Raw genomic sequence first — 5,718 nt, forward strand, 5'->3', positions numbered from 1 at the left:
TTTTGAGACAGAGTTTTGCTCTTGTTGCCCAGGTTGGAGTGCAATGGTGTGATCTTGACTCACTGTAGCCTCCACCTCCTGGGTTCAAGTGATTCTCCTGTCTCAGCCTCCTGAGTAGCTGGGATTACAGGCACCCACCACCACACCCGGCTAATTTTTTGTAGTTTTAGTAGAGATGATGTTGGTCAGGCTGGTCTCGAACTCCTTGCCTCCAGTAATCCCCCTGCCTTGGCCTCCCAAAGTGCTGGGATTACAGGTATGAGCCACTGCACCTGGCCAACCTCTTAAAGGCCTCACCTCTTAATACCAGCACATTGGCAACACCTGACTTTTGAAGGGGACACAGTCAAACCATGGCACTATGACTTTCTTAAGAACACATATTTTCCAGACAAGGCCTGAACAGTTGGGTGGTCACAATCACCTAGACTGGCCTGGCCTTCCCAAGCCTCTGTGTCATTCTCTGGTGCTCAGCCTCTTACTCCACACTTGCTCCTGTCCCACCCATCCATGTGGCTTGTCACTAGCCTTATTCATGAGAGTAATGGGTTTTCACACCCAGAGGCTGCCTGCTGCCTCTGTGCTCTCACCTCCACACCCAGCCTGTCCTTGCAGCAGCTGTGGCCAATTCTTTTCTGCTCTGTCTACCTCTGCTCAGGCTGGGGTCACAGCAGTGTGGTGGGGTCAGCCTTGTATGGGGAGGAACACTCAGCATAGCTTATTGCTAAGGAAGAGCTGGGAGGTTTCTGTCCTGTTTTCTTCACTTAGAAAATGTGTTGATTGCTTGGTGGCACATTTTTTTGACAAACAGGGCATAGATGGTGTATGGGAACTGGACCTGGGGAAGCTAACCCCACACTGCTATGATATGGACCTTGTGATGTGCAGCATTTCTCCATCTGCAGGATTATTCTTCTGTTTGCTCAGCTCAGTGAAGATTTAAACTGAACAGATGGTCATGTTCCTTCAGATTTTCTTTCTAGAATATTCTGACCTTTTTTAGCCTGTAAGGTTTTTTTTTCTTCAAGCAAAAGTCAAAGCAAGAGTATATCTTGGTTGCATTGGGTGTTACAAAAGTGATCTCTGCAGGTCTCTGAGTCTTAGGACTTCTCCCAGCCCCTGCTCTGTGGGAGCCAGTACCCTTGGACTTCTCTACTAGGTGCTGGAGGTGGAGGCCTCACGTCACCGATGAGGCCTATTCCCACCCCATTATATGCATGTTGACCAAAGCCAGGTTAAATTGTCCAGGTCCAGCCTCAAAAAGTACCATCTCCCAACTGACAGGGATGGAGGCAACTGTTTTGGTTAGCTTAAGGGGCAGGTAGGGGTCAACAGAAAGCTGCCTACCCCCACCCTGTGGCTTATCTTGGCCCTGAGTAGCCTTGGTCCAAGGCTGCTTATTTTAGTCCGAGATGGAGCTAGACTCACCCCCTGATGAAATATTGCCCTCCTGCTGAGAGCTCAGCACATGGGGGAACCATGGGAGCACAGACAACCCCTGGCCTACAGCCACACTGTGCCCTGCCACCGATAAACTGGCATGACTTGGCAGCATTCACTGTAGCAATTTGGGGGAAAATAGGAAAACACCTACAAAAACAGGGTAGAAACCCCCTGCAATACCACCAGCTGGACACAAAGCACTCTCAATGTTATATATTTTTTTCCTACCTACACAGAGAACGGATACTACAACAGTTTTGTTTCTGACTACCCCGTCCTGCAGCGCCTCTCTCCAGCCCCTCCCAGCATCTTCCCTAGATCCATCTCATGCATCAAGGTGGGGTTTGGGCTTCTGGGAGGGACAGTGTGTCATAGTGCTCTCTGTGGCCTCTAGCTCAAGTATCTTGTGAGCCTGCTGCAGAGTGACAGCAAGCCAGGGGTTGCTGCTCCATCTGTTCTTCAGGAGCTCTGGGGGCTGAGCATCACTTTAGACCAGGACAGAGCTTCCAGAAGACATGGCTGCATTCTAGGGGAGGGGCTGGTGTGGGCAAAGCTCTGTCCCTTCTGGGGCTCAGGAGCAGTTTTTGGAGAGGATGAGTTCGGCAATGCCCACCTGTGGTGCATATGCACCCACATGGCTGTAGGACCTACCGCCTGCCCAGAGCGCTTGCCCCTCCTCTCCCACACTGCCAGGCAGGGAGGGGGTCGCAACGGACAGAGGCCAAAGCCAGCTGTTCCCTGAATGGAAAAGGAGCACCCTGGTGACCACTGGAGAATGGCCCACAGTCCATGAATTAAAAAAAAAAAAAAGGGGGGTTGTTTGTGGGAGGCTGGGTGTAATGGCTCATGCCTGTAATCCCAGCATATTGGGAGGCCAAGGCAGGTGGATTGCTTGAGGCCAGGAGTTCAAGACCAGCCCAGCCAACATGGTGAAACCCCGTCTCTGCTAAAAATTGTAAAAATTAGCTGGATGTGGTGGCACATGCCAGTAGACTCAGCTGCTCGGGAGGCTGAGGTATGAGAATTGCTTGAACCTGGGAGGCAGAGGTTGCAGGAAGATATAGATTGCAGTGAGCCAAGATCGCACCACTGCATTCCAGCCTGGGCGACAGAGTAAGATTCTGTCCCAAAAAAAAAGAAAAAGAAAAAGAAAAAAAGAAAGAAAAGAAAAAGTGGGGCAGGGGCAAAGAATTTTGAATAAATATCCCTCCAAAGACGATATATGAATGGCCAATAAGCACATGAAAAATTGTCCAACATCATCCATTATTAGGGAAATGCACATCAAAACTGCAATTAGGTAAGACTTCACATCCTTTAGGATGGCTATTAAAAAACAAACAAACAAACAATAAAACCACCTTGGGAGGCCAAGGCGGGTAGATCACCTGAGGTCAGGAGTTCAAGACCAGCCTGGCCAACATGGTGAAACCCTGTCTCTACTAAAAATACAAAAATTAGCCAGGCATGGTGGCGGGCACCTGTAATCCCAGCTACTTGGGAGGCTGAGGCAGGAGGATCGCTTGAACCCAGGAGGCAGAAGTTGCAGTGAGCCGAGACTGCACCATTGCCCTCCAGCCTGGGCAACAGAGCAAAATACTGTCTCAGAAAAACAAAACAAAACAAAACAAAACAAAACAAAACAAAAGCACCAAAATCTCAGAAAATAACATATTGGCATAGATGTAGAGAAGTTGGAACCCCATATATTAGTTGTGGGAATGTAAAATAGTGCAGCTACTTTGAAAAAACATCTGGTGGTTCCCCAGAAAGTTAAACATAGAATTACCATTTGGCAGCCGGACCCAGGGGCTCATGCCTGTAATCCTAGCACTTTGGGAGGCCGAGGTGGGCGAATCACCTGAGGACAGGAGTTCGAGACCAGCCTGACCAACATGGAGAAACTTCATCTCTGCTAAAAATACAAAATTAGCCTGGTATGGTAGCGCATGCCTGTAATTCTAGCTACTTGGGAGGCTGAAGCAGGAGAATTGCTTGAACCCAGGAGGCAGTGGTTGCAGTGAGCCGAGATTGTGCCATTGCACTCCAGCCTGGGCAACAAGAGCAAAACTCCGTCTCAAAACAAAACAAAACAAAAAACAAACAAACAAAAAAAGAATTATCATTTGACCCAGAGGTTCCAATCCTAGATACATACCAAGAGAATTGGAAACATGTGTCCACACAAAAACTTATGCACAAATGTTCCTAGCACCACTGTTCGTAATAGCCAAACCAGATGTCTATCACCTGATGAATGGATAAACAAAATGTGGTGTCTCCATACAGTGCGATATTATTTGTACATAGAAGAGTGAAGTACTGACAGATGCTACATTATGGTTGAGCCTTGAAGACATTATGCTCAGTGAAAGAAGCCAGACAGATGAGGCCGTATATTGTATGATCTCATTTATACTAAATGTCCAAAATAGGCATAACCGAAGAAACAGAAAGTACATTAGTGGTTTCCAAGGGCTGAGGGTAGGGGTAGGTAATTACTACCAGGTAATGAAGAGTGACTGCTGGTGGGTATGGGTTTCATTTTGGGGTGATGAAAATGTTCTAAAATTAGACAATGGTGTTGGTTGGTTGCACAACCTTATGAATATACTAAAGATTACTGAATTGCATGTTTTCAAGTGGTAAGTTTCATGGTGTGTAAATTACACTTCAATAAAGAAGCAGGAGGAGTGTGAGGATAATAAAACAATTACATCTAAGCATTTTTTGAGGGGGGACCAATTTAACTTTAAATGTAAAAAAACAAAAAGAGAAAAGGTCACCTTTATGGTTCTGTTTCTTCATCTGCAAAATGGAGACAGTCACTCCTGCTCCCAGAGCTGCTGGGGGACTGGACACTACAGTGAGGGAAGCCATCCCCCAAGCCCATGTGTAGGATCTCCTCTTCCCGCATCCTGGAATAAGGATCTCCTCTGTGTGCATGTCATTGCAGGCCATGTCATGTAGACCTCGTACCAATTTGAGGGGAGGGTTCTAGTAAACTCGTTCTGTTGGTAGGAAATGTGGATAGACTGGAACAAGTGGGTAGAAGGTGGACTCCAATATAGGTGCTGTCCAACACAAGCCAATGATGCCATCCCAGTGCTTAGGCATCACTCCCCATCTGCAAAGTGAGTGTGTTGGTGCGACATGGAGGGCGTGTGCCTGCATGTGCCGTCACAAGTCCTGACCTCACCCCACTCAGTGCCTCAGGCAAGTCACGGAACCTCTGTTTTCTTACCAGTAACTAGGCAATGATGGTAACTCTCACCTCAAAGGTATTGGGTGGGGGATTTTTGCAAAGTGCTAGAACTACGGTGCTTTGTGAGTGTTTCTATTCACTATAGTGAATGCTATGTATGGGTTTGTCAAAGTGGTGTGTGATGCATGTGAACCTTCTGTCACCTTCCCCTTCCTAGCATGTCATCCCATGTCTTGGGCTGGATCTCAGGACCCCAGGAACCACCTGTCAATTATGACTTTTCCCCTCGAGGCTGTGGGCATGAGCAGGGAGTGCCCACCAGCAAGCTGGACCCCAAATGTGTCTCCCACTCTGGACTTCCCTGAAGTTGTCACTTGTCACTAAGGCCCTCCGCTCAGCCTGACAGTGGGGCTTCCTAAAGATCTGGGGGAGCTTTGGGCTCTCCTCTCACTCCCGGTGCACTAGGGAGGAGAATATGGACAGGAAGTGGGCAGATACTGCTGGGCTCTCTGATGAGGTGACCTGCAGAGGGCAGAGGACCCACCTAATGTCTAGGACTATGTAGGATTGTGTGGTTGAAAGGTATCCTTCATGTCTGATTGCTCTGTGAGGGAGGTGCCTGGCCCATCCTGAATTCACTTAAGCCAGGGACAGACTCCAGAGTTGGCTGCGTGGAGGTTTCTGGGGGCTTTTGGGTTGGGCTAGGAGACAGCTGCCCTCCCCAGGGCAGGAGCAGCCAGACGTTGACCTGCAGGCTGGAGGTGACCCTGAGCCCCTGGCCATTCAACAGGAGAGGCCCCAGAAAGTACAGAGATTGGACATCCCAAACTGTCATATGCCAAACTGTCATATGCCACACAAAGGCCCTGGTGGAAGACGCGACCCTGCCCACACAACAAAGTGGCAAATCAAGCCAGGGTGCTTTCTGAATTTAGGTTGACACATACGAAGGAGGAGAGCACAGCTCTGGGGGCACAGAGAACACCAACTGATGGAAAAGATGAAGGAGCTAAAGGGCTGAGGGCTGAAGGGATTGAGGGGGCTGAGGGGGTTGAGGGGCTGAGGGAGCT

This window comes from Colobus angolensis, unplaced genomic scaffold (genome assembly GCF_000951035.1).
Source record: "Colobus angolensis palliatus isolate OR3802 unplaced genomic scaffold, Cang.pa_1.0 Scaffold253, whole genome shotgun sequence".
NCBI lineage: Eukaryota > Metazoa > Chordata > Mammalia > Primates > Cercopithecidae > Colobus > Colobus angolensis.